At 36.9% G+C, this 25126-nt stretch overlaps 1 long non-coding RNA gene across 3 annotated transcripts in view; it reads left to right on the top strand.

Moving 5' to 3' along the window:
• Window positions 1-1589: 1589 nt before the first annotated feature.
• LOC103378743 (uncharacterized) overlaps window positions 1590-25126 on the top strand; it is a 55028-nt gene continuing 31491 nt past the window's right edge. For all 3 annotated transcript variants that reach the window (XR_003049762.1, XR_521524.3, XR_003049763.1), the window contains exons 1-3: window positions 1590-2048; window positions 3460-3524; window positions 3615-3747. This is a non-coding gene — a long non-coding RNA (uncharacterized LOC103378743). The remainder of the gene's footprint in view (window positions 2049-3459; window positions 3525-3614; window positions 3748-25126) is intronic.

Below are 25126 nucleotides of genomic sequence, written 5' to 3' on the forward strand. Positions count from 1 at the left end.
GAGAGAGAGATGCAACTACTGGCTGTTCAAAACTGTCCTGCTTGATTTTTACCAGATTTTCTGAAATACAATTTTAAATACATGCCTGTATTTGGGGATTGTGTTCGATTTATGAAATAAGATCAACGATTTGATCAAATAATTATGGAAAAATGTGCACCTTTGTGGTTATCATCAACATCACTCACTCATTCACTCAGAGCAACAATTTAGACTTTAATCTGGTATTTTTCTTTCATTTAAATGGAAGTAGTTTCGAAAAAAAAGGTCAAGCTGCGGGGTCACAGAGGTCTCTCTAATTGGAACAGGCAAGCGGAGCTGTAATTACAATCTAATTAGCAAGCAGCCAGCAGAATCTCACATACCATCAAACATTAGCAATTTAACCCATTGAATGAACTTTCTCTGAACACATAACACACAGATTCCAGCAGATCCTGTGGGATAAAGAGTCTAGCCCACTTCTGTCTACAATATGGGGTCACTAGATGTCAATTGAAGTGGGAGCTAAAATGTTGAAGAGGGCCTCAAGTGAAGATAGGTCCTCATTAACGTCTCTTCCATAAGAGCTTGTTAGATGATAAATATTAAACATTGATTACATACAAATAGTAGTAAGTCTCTTATCATCACCGCCTATTGTCTTCCTAAGATTATCCCATAATTAAATCTATCAGGGTCGCGCATAGGCCTTCTTTTGAAGTGACTGAATTACTCATTATCCCCACATGAATAAGGGCCAATCACAGTGCCCACTGTATGATCAATCACAGGGAAGGAAGTACAGTCATTAGAGTGGAAGAATATTTAAGAAAAGCAAATACCCAGATAATAAAATGTCTGTTACTCAGTGTGGCCCAACTTAGTGAGCTGAATGAAGGTATTCCACTGCAGATTAAACCCATATTTTGTCAGGTTTATCTTAATGTTTTCAAATAATTTGGGCCAACGCAATAAAAGAGAAACATTCAATAAACATGTGCAACATTGTGTAATAAGCATATATTATTGAAGGACAATCAAGACATGTTCTACTGTTGAATATTCTGAATTTAAAATACTGTGAAATATGATTTGTAATCTCTAATAACCATTTGTTAATTTATGACCTGTATGTCTGACTGGTTTGCTACAAAAGATAAAACTATAAAACATTAATATTTAACTACAACATACTAACTAAACCCAGACATGCCACCCTTAATCCATATATGCCAAATTACTCTTGTTCTTTCTCTGTACTCTGAAGTATCAAGTATCCATTTAGGTTTTGTTCTACTGCATCTTAAAATGAACAGAGATACCATTTAAACAATGCTGTTATCATCCTGGCATGGTTTGATTATTCTTTTGACGTATTCATTTTGGACCAAGTGTCCTGTCAGAGGACTGTAACAAGGTATGATATACCTTGGCTGTTGCCACGGAGACAGCAGTCCACATTTACTTGTCATTATAGGAAAACCAAGGACTAATAGTCATTGTAGTCAATAATATGGAGACAAAAAAATGCTCATATTTAATTTTTGCTTTAATTATATGTACTTGGCTGTAAGCAAACATACTTTATTAAACACATATTCATTGTTTACGTCATAGCCATTCATTTTAGTTCCTAAATCAGGTAGCTAAAGGGTTTTAGTTGTCTGCGTTTATCTTTGTAAATTTTATTTGCACTGTATATTATTATGTTGGTGACCTCGTCTTTTAAACTTGCTGGTGTTGTAGCATACGGCCTGCATTAATAAGTAACGTTGGTTTATATAAAATATTCCAAATATTCCTCGCACTAAAAAAGCTCGCAGCTGTTTTTGGAAAGTTGTCTTTAATATCTCATTGGCTGGCGCAGCTGTTTGTCATTCACTGTCGAGCGTCATACCACGCATGCTCACTGCGTACCATTCTTCACCTACACAGGTGCACGCGAATGTACAAACGTGAGCGTGACGGAAAGGGCTTTGTTTGGCATTAAAATTTAAAGTACATCTAATGAAAGCTGGAGACAGCTGAAGAAAACGCAGCCCGGTCGGGTTTGCGTTTGTTTACAGGTAAATACGGAATATTTCTGACGTTTGTGATTCGGACCGCTCTGTGAAGAGTTGCATCCAGTGGGTCACTGCTGAAATGAAAGCACCTGTGTGTGGTGAAAAGGTTTATTCATCAGATTCAAAGTAGTAAACTTGCACAAGCCTACTCAACTTCGGGGTCGCGGTGTTTCGACTTTGTGACAGCTCCCCCTGTCAACTGGGAAGTATAAACTGCATTCTCTCATGGTTACCACGACTAGCTTGTTGTTCTTCTGTGCAGCTAATAAAAGAGCTGATTGGCTTTTTGAGTTTACTAAAGAAAACACCCTTTACGTTTAGTGAAAATCTAGATATTGCTACGTGATTATTTATATATTTAATGTTAGTAATGAACTGTTTGCCCGATACAGTACATAACGTAATCTCTTCCTTGCATAAAGCCAGATTCCTACCTAACTGTCTGCCCTTGTGTTGGGTTATTATTTCCAGGTGTTAAGGCATGGCCTCTGCTTGCAAACAGATGTTCTGCAAGTGAAGGCAGCACATTGTTTTGAGTATTGCTATTTCAAACTAAGTATTCTGCTGACACGAGTTTTGAAAAAAACATTGAACGATTAAAAAAAATAGCAAATGGTAAAATTACTATGAAAATATGAGAAAAACACAGTAGAGTGCTCACGTTTATGCTGAGTGGAGGGATGTAGTCACAGTCATGCTTGAAAGTAGGTTAGGCTTAAAAATTCAGAACACATTTTTTGTTTTGTTTGAGTAGCCTTTTGATTTTAGTGGACAACACACCTGGTAGTGAGTTTTAGTGTCACCATTGTATGTTTGTTTTTCAACTTTTTGTCCATTTAAACTCTCACACTGTTTATTCTTTTAAATGTTTGACTGATTTTCCCTTTTCTTTCTGCTGAAAACCTATTTTTCATGATGTACACCTGCCAAGAGTAATAATCGACTTTGTAGTAAAAGGACACGAAGCCCATAGCAGTACATTCCCCCTAAAATCTATTTGGACTTTTTTCTTTTTCCCACAAGCAGCTAAACTGAGATCAGATGTAGTTGCAATGAAATGTGACAGGGAATTGACTAAAGCATTGGAAATCAATGGGAAGAAAATGTGGTCCTTAAGTACAAGTGAACAGCTGACAGCTGTGCTGTTTTTACTTCTCTCTCTTTTTCCATGTTTTTTTTGCCTTTTTCTTATTCATTTTTTAACCTTGGGACTTTTAACCACAGCCACATTCTCTCCATCACCCAAAACATGATGTATCAGTTCTGTGAGGAATGTGCCTCTGTGTGTGTAAACATAAAGTAATATGTGTTTCTAAAGAACTTTCCTGTCCATCTATTCATCCATCTTTGACTCTCAGACCTGTCAAGTATCATTCAGTAGAGGGAAATTGATTTGTTCCCACTTTTGTTGCAGGAGAACGTCTACAATCAAGACTACAATCAGGACAAGACTACAGTCATTAAGCAGTCATTCTTAAGGTATTTCCTTGAAAAATTTAAATCAAAATGAAACATTGATTTACTATTTCATTCATTCATTCACCTTCTCTGGCTTGATTTTTCTCCAAGTACACAGATGGAGCCGGAGCCAGCCAATCCCAGCAGTCGTCCAGCGATGGTGTCCGGCGATGGTGTCCGGCGATGGTGTCCGGCGATGGTGTACGGCGATGGCAGATGATGGTGGACGACGGCGATGACGAAGGTACAACCTGTACAGTTCACTTGTTTTTTACTGAGTGTTATACAGTTCAGACTCAGTCACTCTATTTAAACTTTCTGAGCAACCGAATACTAATATAATGTTTGTGTGAGGAAATAATAAGTACACACACACACACTATATATATATATGTATATATATATATATATATGTATGTATGTATATATATATGTATGTATGTATATATATATATATGTATGTATGTATGTATATATATGTATATATATATGTATATATATATAAAGAAGAATAATTTTATAAACTCTACAAATGAATATACAATGACAAAAGAGTAAGAAATCCCTGTGGATGTTTTCTTTTTGTTCCCAAACCTCTTGTCTGTATTGCTTCCTGTTCACTAACTAGCAGGGTGTTGTGGAGTCAATATATCAGTGATCATAGTTAAAAAATAATTAAGAATATCCAAAATGATGAAAGCACCTTTATATAAAAGCAGGGAAACAAAACCGTTATGTCTGTCCTTGTTTTCCCCTACACTTCCATCTTCCCACCCACCATCTTCTTAATGCACACACTGCTGTGAGTGTGACCAGGCAGGGGTTAAATCCATTGCACCATAAAAAGGAGCTGTTCATAAAATGGAGGAATAAGAAGCAGAAATAATATTTCAAGTATGATTAGTTCATCCGCAGGGCACCTTGTGCGATTGAAAGGGGGGTGCGAGTGGGAGGGGGGCATTGTGCACGGCAAGCAGTAAATTATATCTAGCCTTTGAATGATTCCTGCAGATCCCATTACGACAGTGAGGGGGGACTTGGGAATGGTGGGGGGAACGGGGCAGTTTGGAGAGAGAAAAGCAGCAGAACGAATCGGATGAATTCTGTTTCCAGCTGTCCGAATGATGGCAGGAGATGAGTGTGTGTGTGTGTGTGTGTGTGTGTGTGTGTGTGTGTGTGTGTGTGTGTGTGTGTGTGTGTATGTATGGGTGTATGTGTGTATGTATGTGTGTATGTATGTATGTATGTATGTATGTATGACGAGAGAAGTGCAGAGAGCAGACAATAAGATCATTCATTCTCAACTCTAAAACACTGTGATGTAGACATGCGGACGTTACACAGTTCCAAACGCTGATTTTCACTTATACTGGACCAGTCGTTCTCCCCCAGTATAACACCAAGTCCTGCTGCCATGTTGAGAAAACACTGTCACCGTCACCACCTCTGCACTGTTCCAGTCAGGCTGCATATTTTAGAAGAGCTTGTCTGCCATTTGTCACTTTGACTGCTGATGTAGTAGCTGATGGTGGCATTAATGTGCTGCAGCAGCAGACGGTCCTCATGGGAAAGGCTAAAATTTATTCAACCACCCCCTCAGTTTTGACAGTGGTTACCAAATATTGTACATCAGTTCAGCATTGGGTTATTAATGAACAAGGTTACTGTTTGTTGTTATAGAAACAGCTGGATGAGGAAACGCTGTGTGATAAATTGCAGTTTCTTTGTTTTACAGTGCATTATTTCTTCATTAGCGCCATCTGTATCACATTGAAAAGCCAATCTAATTTTTTTCAATTACGTCAACAACATATTTTTCAATTACTTCATGAAATAAATGTCCCCTTTTCCTGCATCCAATTTTGGGAAAGACTGTTTGATATACTGTGTGAATGAGTTTATTAATTAAACCTCATTTTGGCCAACAGTGTTGGATGGTGGATAAGAGCCAAAGCAGGGAACAGAGGGCCCTGGACATTTAATGCAGAACATTAATAATAGCAAGGGAGGAGGCAGGGGGGAATTAAAAACGAACGAATTCTGCACGCCGTCCTCCCACTTTAATTGCAAATTTGAATTTCCTATAATGGATTCAGACATCTCAAGTCACCAAAATCTATCATTCTGAAAGGCATTATTCCTCAATTAACCTGTCAACCTCCCCTCCCTCACCACCGCCACCCGACGTCTTTCTGCAGGGCTTCAAAAGAAATGAAGAATTCTAATTACTTTCAAATATAAAACAGATTGATAATCCAGCCTTCTTCCACACACACACACACACACACACACAAAGGCACACCATGTGGAATCTCAGTATCTCTGAGCAAATACTGGCCTTTGTAAAAACATAGGAGTTGTAATTTAAAAATAGTTTGAATTTTTTGACTTAAACATGTTGAGACACGTCACTTGGATTTCAATGACAACTTCGACATGTTTTATTAAACCTTCTTCGTCAGTCATGACCCGTGCTGCCTTTTATTATGTACAATTATATCCTCAGAAATTAAAGTAAACTCAGTAACTCTTTAACTGAAAGGGCTTTACTTCTAGCTCCATGTGACTACAGACGTAAATCTGTTCATAAGCAGTCAGTGCAACAGGCAGTTGCATTCACATTCACTTGGTGACAGCTGAAGTCACACCAACCACAGCAGCTGCTGCTAATACAACTGTCGTCACGGCTGTGGCCATTTTTGTTCAGCAGAGCTCTATAGGACGACAAACACCTGCTTGTCATAGCGGCATCTAAAGCCCAGGCAGGGACTGACCCCAGATCAGTGATGAAGCCTGTGACTCCACAGTCACTCACAAATCACAAGGGGAAATGGTAGTAGTCGAAATGCAAAAAAAAAAAAAAAATTTTGTCGGTTATATATATTTTTAATATAAACCCAAATGTTTTAATTTAAACCCAAATGCAGTGTTACCTTTCTATATCACAGTTCACCTTTTGCTCCGTCAGTACATCGCAGACTTTTTATGTTTTGTTCAGATCTTGGATCATTTTTGCTATATCGCAATATTTTACGATAAATATTTTTTGCCCAATATTTTTATTACTTCCATGAAAAATAATCTAAAAGGGAAAAATATATAAATAGACAAAAAGACATTTTGCAACACATACATACAGGGTAATAAAAGCAAAAGAACATGTACAGTATATGGTTAGCATTTAATTAATGTAGGGTAATAGAGTTGGACACAGGAGGGCGCTGTTGTTGTTTGCGCCTCCAAAGTCCAAAGGTGGTTGTCGCAATTTTTGTTCTTGATGGGACATCATATTTTTGGAGCTTTTGCTGTGATGTGTTTTGAGTGTGTGTTTTGCCTTTATTGCGGTAAGGAGGAATAATAAGAGGTCATGCCTTGACATGTAAAAAGAAAGATCATCGGTCTTGGCGAGAAACATTTGCTCTACTTAAGCATTAAAACAGCTCTCCAAAATCCACCAGCAGGAGTACGTAGTCACCTTCTTTGTAAAGGTGTGGTACTTTGGCGTGTCCATGCCTGCGTTCCACATGGCCAGGCCCAAGGCATCGCTGTACTGAGATCAACTACCCGAAGATGGTGATCACGATGTTCTTGGCGATCATCATCATCGCCATACATTTCCCCACAGCAAAATCATCATCATCTTCATTCTAGAATATCAACTCTCTGCGTCTTATCTGTTTTCTCATTTATAATTTAAAATTACATTTACCTGTTCATCTGGATGTACATTGAATTTTAGTTTATAATTAGAATGTATTTTACACAGTTTTTTTTATGACCGTGTATTCATTTTTTTTAATATGTACGGTATGTCTTATATTTCCATTATACAACTCTACTGTGCATATAATTGTGCGGGAGGGTTGATAACAGTGTGGGGGAGGTTCATAAAGGGTAAATATATACGTAAATAATATAATAACTACATCGCCTCTACTTTGCAATTTTTTCCCTTTCGTGGTGGGTCTTGGAACGCAACTACCATGATAGAAGAGGGATTACTGTACGTTTCACTGTATGACTGCATGTTGTTTTCCATCGGGAGATATTTAGTACACTACTTTTTTTTTCTTGAGTTAGCCATATTTTCTGAACATTTAGCTGAGGGCATTGATGCAACATTACCTTGAAGAAAATGACAAAACAATAAAAAGAAATTAGCACACCTGGGTTGACAGACTTAACAAAACACCTATTCTTTGTCCATGACACACATTAGCCAGACCAGTCAGATTGTTATGGAGCCATTACTAATGATTTAGTGAATATTTTATCAGATTTCGGTGCTCATTTGCATTCAGGCATAAAAAAGCCAGCCATGCCAGGTCGAGGAGTTGAACTGATGGTGAGAGAGTGTGTGCTTGGCGGGGGTTTGTGCTCCGATCACTTCCTGCAGTCACTGATTATTTCCCACTTCTTTAATTTATAGCTCACAAAGGCTCAACAGGATTAAATGACAACCTTTCAAATTTTACTTTGGTGTTGCTTTGCATATACCATACTTATCCACTTTAGTAAGGCTTCAGCTCTGTTAGTTCATACTTAAAACACATTAAGATCCATTAAAATAAGTTGAGAGCAGGAACAAAAAAAAGGCTTCACTCTTATGGCAGTAGGGTTGACATTTACACATTTTTTTTTTTTTACAAAAATACTTTTAAGTATTTAGGAGAGGTTGTTTTATTCATTATTTCCTTCACATATAGGTTAGAATTGTTTCGTGTAATGGAAGTTCTGATTTAATGTCTAAATCTTAATGAAGTCTTAGTGAAGAGCTCCAACGATGAAAACATATATATATATATATATATATATATATATAAATAAGAATTCCGTCTTCCATATTCCCTGATCCCACATTGAATTTGATGTTACACCAGACAGCGTTCCAGCCATAACTAGGTAGGAGGAGCACCGGGAGGACACTTTTTCACCCTAACTATCGGGATGGGACCTTTTTGTACAGCAGCCACTTTGACAGGTCACAGGGGGGGAAAGTCACAGGTGGAAATATGTAAATGAATGACGGCTGAGCACAGTTACTGAATAGAGCCATTGTTGTGTTCATCTACAGTATCATCAATCCTATGGGGGAAGCTAGGGACTGTCCTAGCAAACAATTTTCGGAAAGCGGGCCATATTTGCCTACTACTGTGTGAGAGTATGCATGTTTCTGTATGTGATCTGTTTTTAGTTTTGTAGTTTTCTGTCTAAGGATGAAAATGTTCACATTTTAAATAATATTCAAGACAGTATAAGAGGCAGTAAAAGCCCATGTATCTATTAGAATGTGTTCTATCTGTTTGAACACGGAGAGAGTTTAATGGTTAGTTAAAGTCTCTTTAATCATCTTTAAATTAGCTACAATTAAACCTTATTGTTTCTCTTTCTTATTCTTATGCATTGACAAATTAAATAATTAAACTACCCTGGTTGGTGTGGACTTCAGTTTAAAATTTTACAAAAATAATAACTACATGTACCTACTTATTACCCTCTGCAGTAAAACATACATCTAAACTTTAGAGATGCTTCATGACATGTCTTGCTGTTAAAGGGAGACATTTTGTTTTGCATTATTGCCTTTTACATTTATTTCCTTCTTCAACTGTTTTGTACAATGTACATACAGGCATTCGTTTCCCATAGCAGACATTTTGATTTATGGCAGGAAAAGCACAAATGTTGCTAACAGCATTAATGGCTCAGATCTACTCAGGTTAGCTGATTGGCAATGACATTGAGACAGTATACACAATACAGGACTCATCCATATACAATTCTTCTGTCATCAATTGTATTATTTATGCCTGTACTTTGTCTTATTGTGATCTGTCCAAATGTAATTTGTGAAATGTGTTTTTCTACCCAGGATATGAAGGTTCATGAGATAAAAAGTAAAATATTTCTTTATTTCTATTTTACTTATCTGAGAAGTACTTGGTGTGTATGTTCTGCACCAAGTCTTATACTATAGTTTTACGACTGTTTCAATCTTTAAATATAAGAGATAAGGTGTGTAAATGTATAGAACAGTGGCGAAATCAAGACCATCATGTGGTCAAGGTTGTTGTACAAGGACGGTCTCCTTTACCTGAAGTGGTCTCTTAACTTTACTGTTGACTACCTTTGACTTATATTAAATGACCAGAGGCAGGTAATGCTAAATCACAAGGTGTTTCTTGCATTTTTTAACACCTTAGCTAATTGTGTATTTATGTAATTACAGATAATGGGAAGTCCTGAAAAAAGATTTAACTCCTCCCTTTACTAAGTATGTCAGAGCTACAATAACCTTTAACATTTAACTGGAGAGTCTACTTGCTGCAACTAGCTGATATCTACTAAGCAGATGCTGTTACCATAGTAAGGCGATGAATACTGAAACATCAGGCTATTACTGCATATGCTTCTGCAAACAGTTTTATGTGTGATATAATTAACACATATCAAAGGAAGCAAATAGAGTTCCAGGTACACGACGAAGGCTTTTGGGAAAGCAGTGTGTTATTAAAGCCATTCATTGGAGCAGATTCAGCTCAGCCTGACAGCCAGGCGTCCCATGGAGACGTTCCTAGATGTTCCACTATCATTTAAGTTTGACAAGACTGTGCTAAATCTATGGCATGAATATTCTAAATAATATTTAGAATTGCAGAGCTCAGTTGCTTTGTTTTTTTTCTTTTTTGTTTGTAGCAACAAATGACTATAAACACATATTAATAAATACGATTTGGTGCAAGACTCCCGGGGGAAGTTACTGAGCAAAAAGTAGGACTGACATTGACATTTGTTTTAGAGACAGTGGTAATATCTAAAAGGCTGTAGGTTAGGAGATGATGTAAGAAAGTCAAGGTTAGCTGTTTCTCAGAAACATCTTGAGATCTGGAGAAAAATGTTGTTGTTTCTTACTCATTCCTGTGACTGTCGTGTCAATTTCTTTTTAATTCAGAAGGTTTTCATGTTACATGGGGCTGACCTGTGAGATTGTCAGTCAGGTTGATAATCAGCATATACCAAATGTTAATGAAATACACTTTATCAGAGCAGATTTTTCAGATTAGATTGCTTACAGGAAGCAGTTTGTTAACATAGCCATGCATTAGCATGTAGCTTTTCAGTCTCCCTGCTGTATCTCCCCATCACTGAGCGATGGGGTGGGCTAAACTTGCTGTAAACAGGCCAAGAAAATCTGTGTTAGTTTGAAACAAGTTTGGTTTTTGATTGGCTACAGTTGATCCAATCAATCATCAATATAATTAGACTGTAGGGCCTCCTGTCCTCTCTGTAGTCCCTGATTGGCTGTCAGTTACTCTGAGTCACTGTTGTGTTACAAGCAGCAGTGGGTTACCTGAGGTTATTGTCAGAAAGATTTCACTGCAGCTGAAAACACTCCATTGCTGGTTTATTTTACCTGCTTAAATAAGCTAAGAAATACTAAGTAAAACTTTAAAGCTAAATTATTTCTAAAGCCATTTATGCTTTTTTTTTAAATAGGTCAAACAGTTCAAAGCTGAGTGCCATTTGACATCAACCACTGCATCACAGCATTTCTTTGCATTTTTAATGCAAGACAAAAACTGGCTAAAACTGGAACTAATTATTTAATAATTATGTTGTATGTAATAATCAAATATAATATTTCAGTGACATAAATAAACCCTGCACTAAATTTTATGGAGCATCATCAGGTGAGATCTACTGTACTGTATCTGTCTTGGCTGAACTCAACCAATCAAATGACTTGTGCACACAGTCTGTTTTGCATAAAGGAGCAGAATAATCACCAGAGAATGGCCTTACGTGGTGGTTGTATTCTAGTCACATGTGCCTGTCCTGTCAAATATCTCCTGATACCAAATGGAGTACTCCGTGACAACTTTCGAATGTGTACCTGCCCTTGATTGTAATGGCAGCATTAGCATGGAGGGGGAAAACTGCCTTTATGAACCTATATTAAGGTTGTAAAAGGTAGTGTGTCTTGAAAGTATGACAGTTTCATCAGTGTTGTTTGAGAAATTACCATTTCTACATCAAAAAGCTTTCTTGCCATTAAGGGGTATTCATTAAATATTTGCAGCTGTGGGGAAAATGTACCTTTTACCAAGTACTCACATGAAAAAGCCACAGATATTTAATATAAGTGCTGTCATTGGGAGTTATTTCATTTTCCTACATGTGCTTTTACTCTTTCCAAGAATATTATTAATTCATTTTTATTCTCTTCACCGTTCGACAACTGCTGTATGGTCATAACCATCTTGGGTAGAGAATGGTGATTAGTTTGAAGTGAAACATTTTCCTTTTTTCAACCTGACTTTCTAAGGTAAATTATGTGGACCAAATGTGGTCATCAGTGCCCAGTATCTTTGCCCATGCGGGCAGTTTGCAGTTGGCCCACGTAGAACCGCTTGCCTGTACCATTTTCCTCTTTTTTTTTTTTTGCAACACCACTTTGCACCCACACTGGTCCTGCAGATAATTTCTTAGTTATTATAAGCAGTTTTTTCATATACAGATGGTCGTTGCCTTATGTTGGAGTTCCCTTCTTACGGCGCAATATAACTCAATTTTTGAGTTATATTGCACCGTTAGAGTTGTAACTGAAGTCGGAAATCACATGACGTCCGTAAAAACCTATGTCACTCACCTACGCTAACACTGTGATAACATTGTAATCTAAGACATAGAACCATCGCAAGAGTCTGACTTAATGAAGCCATAATGAAGGGCAAAAATCTTGAGAAATCCTGATTGTGTACCTGTATATTGACATCTGATACCATTTGGAGTAATGCTATACTTTTTTCCCTGCTGCCTTAAAACTTTGTGTTTTCTTGATTGGTAAATAATAAATCAAATATAGTTTTAAAATGAATTAATTATAGAATGTAAAAATAAATGTAGCACCAGAATCTTAAGGACTCGAGAGACGTCCCGAGATGAGCAGCTGTATGAATGTGGTCAGAGGATGTGGTAGACTGCTTGTGTTGGCTGTTACTTGATCCGACATTAATGTGCTGCAGTCTGTGTGGGAGGGAGTGAGTTGGGAGAGTAAGGGGGGAGATGGGCAGATAATCCCGTCTGCCTGATGAGATTGAATGCTGGGATTGATTGATCGCCTAATCATAGGAGGAAATGGGCCTGAAAATGAATGGGACTCTGCCCTTGGCTTGCTGTGGAACTGGGTGGTTGGGTTGGAGGGGATGTTAGCTGCAGAAAGACATGGCCTTAATGTGCATGGGACCTGATTTCATTTGTGTCTGATATACAGTTATATGATCCTGGCTAAATGATCAAATAAAAAAAGGAATAGGAGGAACAGTGAAGGGGATGTAAATCAAGCTTTATTGCTGGAATATTACTTTTTCATCTCATCTGAAATTGATGCTCTTAGAAAAGAGCAAGTGTGAAAATTCTTTATGATTTCTTTCGAATTGATAGAACTAGATAGATAAAGATACCCATTGTTCTGGATCCAGCAGACTGAGTGGTAATGGACACAGAAATATGACAGTTATATCTGTCAATATTTGGTTTTTGTTGATTTTAATACTTTTGACCAGAAGGTTTGCTGAAGTATTTAAATTTTAGTTTCCTTGGCATTAGTTAATGTTAAGGCATTGTGTAATCACCTTATCAGAGGTGATGGCAAGGACGATATCTGGGGGAAAATAGCATGTTTTCCCTGAAGCACTATCACCATGTTAAAAACTAACCAACAAGTTGTTTCAACATGGGTTTCAATTTATAAGACATTACAACCACATTTTTACTCTCAAACATCACACAGTTGAGATCCTGAAATTGTTGCAAGATGTAAGATAATTAATACATTTGTACAATCATTTTACAGTTTGTCTAAAAAAAATTCAAAATATCCAATGATGTCATGATAATTTGATCGTTTCAATCTATTGTGCACATCATGGTAATAGTCTGAAAGACCACTTTTTTTTCTGAAATGTTAACAGTAACTTCAGGCTCCGGGTTGCATTACTGCCACCTACTGATTGTGTTTTTCCACATGTAAACATTTACTACAGTGTAGTCACTTGGAAAAGAAGAGGGAAATAGGATAATACACAGAGGGCAACGTTACGGCAAATGAACAGCACAACACACACGTGTTACCATGTTATGAACAACAGAGGCCATTACCTACAGTATGTATGATTTTTTGTTTTTAAATGAAATAGCTATCCCTAAACCTTCAGCTTTTTGGTTCATATAGTCATTTGTTTCAAGATTTGGGGCTAAGAATAAAGATAGTCTTCTACACAGACAGTTATCCAGCTCTTACCTCTTACTTGAAGAAGTTATCTGAAAAAAAAAGTACTTCCTAAAATGTGATCAAACACATGAGAGATACCTGAACAATTTTGTCAAAGCAAAATGTGTGTTTATCAAGTTGAACCTTTTTTTAATTATTTTGCAAAAAAAGTGAACTAAAATTACTTTAGATCAGATTATTTTTACCCATTTATAACAAACTATTTGTTAACTTTTTCTTTTGATTTTTATATTATTAGTTTTCTTTTCTTTTAATTTTTATCTTAGTTTTATTGGCAGAAGTTGTAAATATTTTATATTTATATATGTATATTTATGTATATATTTTCCTCTTTGTCTCCCTCTAGAGACAGGTGAGTAGGCTGCATTCAGTGGGCACTGAGGGTAGGGCTGTGGTCCTTCTAAAGTTAAAGGGCCAAAAGTGGGATGGCTGAGCAGTCAAATGAGCGGCTCACACAGAGGTGAAATGATCAATGACATTGATCAGCCAGTCACTCTAAGAGTCTATATTCCTCTCTGTTTACACTACTCTGTTGCAACTGTGTTAAACTGAGTGTGCTCCGAACAGCCACCTTAGGGACCGTCTAAAAGCTGCCCTGACACCCGTCATTGATTGACATGCTGATTTGCAGAGAGGTTGTTGACAGCTCAGTTGTTTGGCATCTTAAACCTTAATGATGATGGGTCGTTATTATCTCGTGTTACAACTCTGACTAAGAGACAATTAGACATTTTGTCTTTAATTTGCTTTATTTACCTTTCACTAAGGTATTAGCTACTTTAGACACTTGAAACAAAAATCAGATAAACAACTTTCCTGGAGAGATGTGGTTTAAATTGAAAACTAAGAAGGCTGTGATTGTCCTAATTAGAGTTTTCCTGTCATGATTTTCTCAAGCAGCAGAAACATTTTTACTTGCGAACTTTTATGGAGTTAAAGTAACATTTAACTGTACTTTTAAACCACAGATTTTTGTATTAATTAAAGTTGCATCAATTACAACAGAATTAATTTTAGAGAATTTATGGATGTAAAGGTTTTTAATCATTCAAGCCATTTCCTAATAGACAAATGGACTAGCCTTGGCATTAACATTTTGGAAACTTACCGTAAATTTAATAGAAACAGAGCATTGTGGAATTTCCAGTAATTTCACTGCTGAACAAAGGCACACCTAAACAATTCATTATTCAATATTTATCAGGGTTTTTTTTTTTTGGTTTTTTTTTTTGCTGCCTTCAGTTTTAAGAAGGACTGTTGTGGTTGTCAACAGATTAAGATTTTTGCTGCAAAGGACTGCCCTTAATCTTTTGCTTCCATGCCACCTCCAAACATGCAGAGGATGATATGATAATGATGTGGACCTGTCCCAGGGAATTAGAGTTAAGCCGGCTGATTAGGCTGCCCATCGATTAGTCCATCACTCGGCACTGGCCAGGACTGAGCATTCTGAGAAGATAGAAGTAAGGGAGGGTTTTTTGTTGGATTGGATTGACAACCATTCCGTAGAATTGACCCCACTGATGGTATTCATAAATAACATTTTTATAGAAGCTTCACAAAGGCCATGTTAACATCTGTACTGTTTGATTTCATTGATAAGTGGCCAGATGTAATTACAACTGATTTTTACCAGCGTTCCAAGTTCCACAGTAGTGATGGATGAATTTTCATGCTGACATGAAGCCAAACATCGGATAGTACGATTCTTTATTTTTTATGCACCAACCACACTTTGAACCAGAACTTTGAACAACATTTCCCTAGATGGTTATTTTAATAAAATTATGAATAGCTCTGAATTAAACAAAGTTTTCAAAATCTTGTTTTAATGAAGAAAGTGCAGGATAACACTGGTGTAATAGTAAAGGTAGGAGAAATTGAAATGAGACAATTACAGAACACAGTTTTATGGACTCGGGTAGACAGGATGGTTATAATCAAAGTTTTATTTATTCAAGCAAGTACTATTCATAAAAATGACTACAAAATCTCCTTTGTGGTATTGACAACATTTAGGTGAACACCGTTATTGGTGCAGTATTATTTCAGTTTTTCCAAGTGTAATTGGTTTTGTAAATTAGACTTCACCACTTCCAGGCTTTGATTTTTAAATGTTCAAATTGATTCGTGTTTGTAAATTATGGAGAGGAGAAACAAAACACTAGCTGCACCCACAGTTAACAACAAGCACACTTCATTTTTTGTTTATATTTTTAATTTAAGCCTAGCATATAAATCTGGAGAACTTTAAAGCTTTACGCTGTAATGCATTAATGTTGTCATGTACAGTCAGTTCTGGCCATTTTCTCAAATGCCCAGCGTGCAAATTACTGGCACGTGTTAAGGACACAAATGCACTTGAGTATCTGATGCTTTCTTTAGTGGCTTTGTACAGAAAGTTGAACAAACAAGCCATATAGTACGTTCCTGTTTAGTTAAAAAAAAAAACCAATCAATGTTTTCTTTATTTTTCTTACATTGAAGAAATGCTGTTAATTGTAATAGTACACTACTTGTGCAAAGACAATAATAGTTGTTTGAATAGACTGTAAGAATCACAGTGTTTTAAAAAAGCATCATTTGACTTATAATATAAACATACGGAGTAGTGACATTAAAACTGGTTAACAGTTCTACGGTTATGACTGATTAGTGTGTTGGCGTACCGTGTAGAGATCCTTGGTTATCCCTCAGAAAGCTCCACTTTGTTCCAATAAGCTGCTAAAACCATATGTGTGGTGATTTAATGCAGAAACAAAGCAAGGGTTAAAGGCTTGATCTACACTCCCTTGTTTACTGAAATAATTGATATCATCACATTCCCTGTGATTAACAGGCTTAGAAAAATAGACAAGAGATCAACAGCTTTGCCTAAATGCAAAGCTTGGGAATTATATTATCCATTTCCCCAGAGCCAACCAATTACTGTGCTCAGTCAGGCCTGATGTTGAAGGAAGAGGAGGAGATAGAGACAGGGATGGAAAAACACACAAACAGTTAATTTTTGGTTAAAGTTATATTAGACTTTATTCACATCATCAGGGCTTTTTATTATAAAGTTCTTAGACAAATGGTTTTAGATAAAAAAAAAAAAATTTAGAAAAATTTGAACATGTTTGAACATGTCTGCACCAACTTCATGTCATGTTTTAATTAACAATAAAACATTTAAATTATTTTAAACAATCAGAGACAGTTAAAAGAAAATGTATTTATTTTCATTTGGCAGTGAAGCTGGTTTGTGACCTGGTGTGAAGAAATACCCTGAATTCTACATAAAATGATTTCTCTTAAGTAGACTTTGTTTAAGTTGAAGTAAAGAAATGATGGAATTATTTGCCATAGATGATAAATTGACTACTCTTTGTTGCACTGAATAAACTCTCTCAGTATAGAACAGTATGTTATTTATGTTCACACAATTTAGACAATCAGCCGAGAGATATTTGGTGAAATTGATGTTCATTTAATTGTTACAGCACAAACAACAACTGTGCAGCATGCTATTGTGTGTTATTGTAGAGTAAACAATTCATACACTCCCTAAAGTTCCATGCTACATCTTTTGTGTATATACTGTAGTATAACAGAAGGACAGAGCACGAAGAAGTAACATACGATGGAATAGAATAAATGTAAAGTTCAAGAAGATTAAAAAATATGATAGAATTTTTACTGGATTCAAGAGAGTCTGAAATCATGGATATTAAGGAAAAAAACCTCTTTAATATTTATTATGCATGTTTGCACTCAATTTAAATAAAGTACGCCTGCTTTAGTTATGGCTTCTTTTTATATATAAAAGGCCCTGTGTTCATGTATATGTAGATGATACTTTTATAGATTGACAGCAGCCATCTTGACCTGACTTGTAGTCCTTTAGGTCATTTAGTTAATGTAAGCTTTGTTTTGTTATGAGTGCCTTGTCTATATTGCCAGAACAACACGATTATAGCTAAAGATTTATTTAAAGATAGGAGGACGTAGTTATTACGAAGAATACAGTAATAATTTACCTATTCTTGCTTTTGCTCTCCTCTGGGCGGGACCACCTTCCTACCTTTCCACCATTATTTGTAATGGTTGATACGTTAGCGTTTTTAAACCACATCTATACATCCTGCTGTAAAACTGTGATTTGTTCCCTTTACATTTTAAACTATTTTTCCAATTTCCTTTTCACTTCTTTTCACAGCTTCTGTCACTTTCTCTGTGTCTTTTCTGCAGGCTGTGAGCTGATATAATTCTTTGAAAAGGTAATGATCCCACTGTGGTGAGATTATGTATGTGTGCAGCACAGTGTAATGGCCCGGCTTTTTATTGCCTGCCGCATACTAATCCCACAACTGAAGGAATGAGATGACACCTGCAGGGAGCAGTGTGTGAGCTGCAGCCTCACATGAAAGAATGGCCGTTAAAAATGATCAAAGAAATTACTGCACTCGGTTGCACAACGCTGCTCTCACGCCTGGCTAGGTGTACATCTGTCTGCCCACCCACCCGCACCCCCCAACACACACAAATACGGACATAGGAATTCACTAATTAGTATCTCCAACTGATGGATATTTTCCAAGTGAGCCTCTATGGAAATGTCCTGCACATAGTTGCCTTAGGCACTCACCCACGCTTGCTCACAGGAAATGGAGGACAAGCGTGAGTTCAAAATGATAGTCCGTCCTCCATACCACAACAACAAATTATTCATAGATGTATTACCATAAGTGTTTTCAACCGTGGTTTTATCAGATCTTGGTCTCTGGTCTTTTGTTATTTTAGGAAGTCATTAAAATTGGCTCCATAACTATTGGGTGTTTACTGTGTTAATGGCACCATGTAGAGTTTGGTCTGGAAGGAATGGAGTCATTCAAAAGGCCTCAAAAGTTCTTGTTAGAAACCCGTGGAAAGCAGTTTGCAGTTTAGTTGTGAGGCAAATACGACTGAACAGGACGGTCACCTTTGGTCAGACCTTCAAATAATAGTTTTAGCTTGGAGACAAATGTTAACAGTCAACAGCTTTTTTTAATATATTGACCAGAGAATAATGGTAAAAATAAAAAGAGGCCATTAGGTGGCAATAGTGCATCCTAAACCAGTCTGGGCTGCTGAAATTACTTAAATAGACAAAATTGGTCAAGGAATCAAAAAGTTTAACTGAGCTAAAAAACAAGCTAGACAAGGGTTTTAATAATTACCTTTCAACTAATAAATCAAAACTCTTCCTTTGGGTAAACACAGACTTTTAAAGTGGGTCTAATGCATTTGTTACAGGAATCTTTTTTTATAAAGGTCTGTTGGGGGGGGTGGGGGGGGTGGGGCTGTACTCCTCTTAGAGCCATTTTTGCCATAGCTCCTCCCTTTCACTCCCTCAGCGCTCCATTATAGAACCAAGCTGCATAGTTTAGTGGGAGATTTTTTTCCCCCTTTTCATGTTTGAGAGGGTGCAGAATCTCCCTCCATTAGATGGTGTCATCTTGTGATGTATGATGTATGCACAAAAAGGCAATCTTATGTTTATTCATGAAATTCAAGGCAATGCCTCGGCAAAGTCCCTTGATTTCCTTTTAGGGAACAAAACCACACAAGATTGAGACTTTCATTTACAGCCATATAGACTATCCTGCAACACTTCTGACACCAAGTGCTGTAAGATGGTCTATGCCCCCCAACTCTTCAGCTCCTTTTTTTTCAAAAAAAAATCTCTTTAAAATTCTCCCTCAATATTTTTTTCTGCCAGATTGAATTTATTTGACCCTTGAAGTAATTTCCTTCTGATTTTTTTTTCCCAGTCCATCTGGACATCTTGCCTCTGTGCTTAACTAAAGGCTTTGATGAACTTTTACAGTAGGCTGGCACGTTAATGAGACACCAGCATTGGAAACTGTAAGGTTCCCTGGTTTCTCTCACCTTCTACTCTGATGCTAGCTAAAATGCCGTGCTATCATTAGTCGTCACATCCACTGCTTTAAATAACAGTAATTCAAAATCACAAGCCTATTTGTCCTTTAAATAGTTTTTCAATGGAAAGAAGCCACACCTATCCATCATCATGACACTGGACTGTAGCTTGTATTGGACTCCTCCTATTCTCCATGACCAACCTTTCATATTCCCATGTATCATTATATATAAGCAATCTACTAAAGAAGCAGCCTTTAATGTGCGCACTGTGGCTTTTGTAGTATTTTCCAATGTTTTTTTCTGCTTCCTACCTTACCTTGCAAGTATGGAGTAAGGAATGCCATATGCATGCAAGGACAACTGAGGTGTTTTAGCCTACCTTAGGTTGGGCATGTGTGAATTGCTAAAGTGCTGTCTAATCCCGTGCATTTCTTATTAACATAGCACATGAAGCACTAATAACCATATGCCCTTGCCTTGAGTGGAGAATTTTCTAGCCTTACATGATTAAAAAACTGCAAATGTCACAACCTCTGCAAATGCCAGAGAAAATGAGGTAAAAGAAGAGGGACTGAGTCAGGGGGGTGAATGAATAGAAATGACAGAGAGAGGGAGCAGGAGCTACCATAACTAACGGATTGTTGTGCTGTCAGACTGATTTGCATGAAAAAGCCTTGCCTAATTGCAACACTTAGCTGCAACACACTGATAATACAGAGCAGGATTACAAAAGGACACGGCAGCGCTTTTATTAAGAAGGATTTCCTCTGTGTCTCTGAGAGACACACCAGCACCTACTGTTTTGGTGGGGTTCGTTTAAAAGCAGCGTGTGGCTCATTTCTTTCACTGTCTGACATATCCATCATGCGGATGCACGCTGCTGTCTCAACACACATTAGCATATTACCCACATCTAGCATATTATCCTAACATTTCAGTATCATGCCTTTGAAAAGTCAGCGCTAATCGCATAAACTAATATTTTGCTACTTAATAATAAGCATTTGATAAAAGAAAAAGACAAGCAGGAATAGTTAGTTATAATGTTACAAGTTAATGTTATTATGTGAAGAAAATATATTGTTCCTATTAAAGACAAATTCTTTGTAGCAAATGTATTTATCTTTATACTATTGCATTGCATTTTAGCTAAATTTCAGCCAAATGGACTGTATCAGTTTCAAGTGAATCTTCCTTTACTATTTATTAAGAAACAATGAAATGACTTAAGGCCAGAGTCCTTCATGAGCTTGTTTTCGCACGACTACCTTCTTTTTTGAGTGCAGAACAGGAGAGATTCCAACCCGACAGGCTGTCTCCTAACAGCACTGCAAATGGTGACCAACGTGACATTTCTACAGGCTCTGTTTGTCACAGTGTATAGTTTTCTGCCACTGCATGCATATTTATAGTTTAGACTAGCATTAGAAGGGGACGACATCCAGTCAAACAGTGCATTTATGTGCCACGCTCACCACTGGGAGAACACTTCGATGAATTAGACGGGAGGCTGGACTAATAAAGTGTAAAAAACTTGTTGAGTGTTAATTAAAAAACTGAATGTTAGATAAAGGGAGTTGCCAGCAATAACTGGCAATAACATTCAAAGAGCGGTGAGATGGCACAACCTGCATTTTAACTTAAGAACGTGAAAATTTAAATCTAGACATGAGTCCAACCTTACTTGCACTTTGGAAACTGGATTGATAAATTTGAACAGTTTTATTAATGGTACTACTCATCATTGTAGCTTTGAATATGCTTGAGATGCTCATGTTTTGTTTTTGTTTTTTTGCTGCCAAACACCTTCACACTATAGTGGTAGTACAGACCAGTGTACCACTGATTACTCTTTACACATGTTTTTCTTGAATTTATTCAATAACAAATTGAGTAGGCGAGTAGAGTATTCCTCGATAATGCAGTTATTTTTTTTATTGTGAAAAGTTGAGGTCTCTCAGTGCTTTTAATTGTGGTTCATCAGACCACCAGTATCTGCCTGATCGGGGGGAAATATGTGTCACTTTTGTTTGTGACAGATTCTAATTATTATTATTATCTATTTATATTTAAATTGGGACCTAAAGTCACTCCCTTCATAGGATAGACAGAAGTAAATCCATGAAATTGTATCTGCTCTTACACTGTCATCACTGTCATTGCTTTCATCTTCCTAAAACTTCTAGTCTCACCCACAACGTCACAGTATGATGTAAGGTTGGGGGTGGGCGGTTGGTGGGAGGTGCAAAGTAATTTTAGATAGATAGATAGATAGATAGATAGATAGATAGATAGATAGAACTTTATTAATCCCTTGGGAGTTTCCTTCGGGAAATTAAGGATTATAAAGAACATTTTATTGAACTTTTGCCAAGTTAATATTAAATATATATATTTTTTTATTTTATGACATTATATATAATGTAATGTATAATATATTTTATATTGCTGATGAAAAGACAGTGTTATATGGCCTAGGCCATTTTACAGCATTTTTGTCCCCTTCCCGTTCCCTCTGTTTGCATTTTATCCCCTTTAATCCCTGGAAGATTGTAGTTAAGACTATTTTTTGATTACTTCACTTGTTAATGTCATCCTCACGCTGACTTGAAGGACTCATTATCATATTTGGTAGGTTGACTGACAGTTGACCTTCACATCAGTTTATGAAGAGCTGACAGGATACATTGGGTCACATCAGTGTCGGCATATTAATACTAATCTGATGGAATTACTGGGAACCAATTAATCTCTAGACTCCAGACAAGATGGTGCTTATAGAGATATCGCTGATTCTTAATCGTGCTAAGCCAGTTTCTGAAGATTACTACATGGATATTCCTGTAGGACGGGCTCATTCCTGTCAGCTGAATATCAGTTTAACACATCTTTAAGTTGAAGCCTTAATACTCTTAATGCACACATTAATTAAGCAAGTGAAAACTGACTTACTCTGCTCTGTTAAAATGTAAAAAATGTATTTATTTTTTAAAAAGGAAAAACATCCAGTTAGGGCGGGGGTTTGCAATGCTCTGGTCCATTAGTCAAATGTGCAAGAACAAGTGTATTGTTTTGCATAACTCTAACCCTGGAACTCACTGTTTCAGGACATGTAAATAGTGCCTAATGGGAGACGAGTCTTTCAGAGTCATTGGTCATTAAGGACCAAGGTTATACAGTGAAGTGCAGCACTGCCAACCTGTTCAACTACAATATTATGACAAAACTCTCAGCATGCCTTTGTTGCTTGCTCACAGTGTTCGATTTCTCAGTAAGTCTTGGTAAGACCAAGCTAAGTTACATAACTAAGCTCATCCTGCTAACCCCGTATTTGTTGTCTTTAAATTTGAGTTTTTATGTCAGCTCTGCATCTTTATGAGTTGTGCTATGGATAATTATAAAGTTATGACAGCGTTTATGATTTCCAACAGTGATTGGATTAAATGACTACAACAGATCAGAATGTCTCTCAGGAGAATCATATAGTAAATCAATTAACCACCTGTCCCCCAATACTTGAAAAGTTTTACTATTTCTTTGTTAAGATGTTTGGTTTTATTTGATCATGAAAAAGCACAGGCACATTCAGCAAAGACAGCAATCTCATGAATTTTGATAAAATCGTTTTTCACACATTGATGCATTCATACAGTCTTGTTTCCAGCTTCATGTGAATTTGTCTTATTCCCTAAACAGAAAGAACCTTTGAACAGAACTATAGTTCAGTGCATTTCATGAAGATGTAACCTATTGAAATATCATCTCCCAGAAGAGGAAATATCTAATCCCCAATGCCTTTTGCACACGTTTATTATTAATTAATCTAATTATTTTAAATGAACATTATATTTAATAAACTTTTTTAACTATGTTAAAAAAATCTCAACTAACTTCTTGACTTCCCCTTATTTTACTGATAGCTACAGGGTCTTTTCTTTACTTGTAAGCATTAGGTTATTGTTTTGTACAATTCCATGCTTTATGTTTTAGTAGATACCCCAGGGCGCCTTACAGTACAGTACATATGACATGAGCACATACATTTTGTGCAAGCTTTTGTCTTATGCTGGTGATTGTACCATTTTGAGTCTTAATTTGTATCTCTGTAATCCTTTAGTGCATTACTGTAAGGGATTTTCTTGCAAATTTACAATAGTTTCTCTTGGGGTTTTTTTATGTATCTTTTATGTTAATGTTAAAGGATTCCAGGAAAGGTGTCAGAAAAGCAGGACCTATGATTTTGAGAGACACATTGCATCAAACAGTAGTTCCATTATTTGATTCATAGCCTTGTTCTTAATAAGGATTTGTGCATATAAATGATAACTTTCTGTAAAGTGCTCTTATATTATAGCATGGAAGAGGAAGAACTGGTGTCTCCTACTCGTATGGCCTATCTAAGAGTATAGTAACTGTTGTCCACCTTTCCTCATGGAGGGTGTCATCTCTTGTTACCCTGATCTCACCTCCATCAGTCCCCAGAACCAGGCTTTCAGTCTGTTGTAGAGGGTAGTACTTGGTCATTATACTACTGGAATAGAAGCAGGAAGTGTTTGTTATAAATAAACAAATAAGTTTCTTCGTAACTCCCTCCCACTCGGTTGGTAAATGCTGTTTGGAAGAACTACAGCGACATCTGCATGTGCCATGGTTACAAAGCGCCAAGATCACATGCGCCCGCTTTAGTGTGCTTTCTCTGCCAGCCTGCTACCATCTGTTCTGCTCCGCCTCCTCGCCCCTGCAGCACTCGTCTCTCAAATTACTAAACATGGTTAATTGTGTGAGGCGTGAAGCTCAATTCATTTGAATATTTTGGCTTAGGGGTCCTGGATGGGAGGTGGCCTTGCATTACTAAAGAATTAGAGAAGAATACGCAATTAAAACAAAGGACTCTGTGGGGAAACGTTGTTACAACAGAATATTTAATTTTATGTTAGTTTTCTCATTCACAATTGTATGTGTTTGGATTTTAAATAAACGGCGGAGGTATTGGTGTTTTGGAAGGGGTTCAATGAGTGTAACTCTACATTCTAGTGTAAAATTCTTCACACTACTTACTTTTGTGCCACATTAGATAACCTTGAATAAGCATTTTTTACTGGCTTGTGAAGTCAGTTTGGGATTGTACTCGGTGTTGTTGTTTCCCTAGAACATCATGCAGAATTTGGGCTGTTCCCATCAGGTCTGGTGAGTTTTGGGCACGAGCCTCTCGGGCACTTTACCACCGTATAAACAGACACACGTCTGCAATGCCATGCTGTTGCTTTCGTTACGTTAAAGTTTATGTCAAAAAATTAATGCAGCAAATTGTTCTCTTAGTATACACAATTATGACGTTCAAATATTTAATGACGGCGGCAATGTGCAATAATAATCAAATTTCCACGTCGTTTAAAGGTTCATTGGTTCTACATGGACACACATT

Source organism: Cynoglossus semilaevis, chromosome 5 (genome assembly GCF_000523025.1).
Source record: "Cynoglossus semilaevis isolate Cse_v1.0 chromosome 5, Cse_v1.0, whole genome shotgun sequence".
Lineage (NCBI taxonomy): Eukaryota > Metazoa > Chordata > Actinopteri > Pleuronectiformes > Cynoglossidae > Cynoglossus > Cynoglossus semilaevis.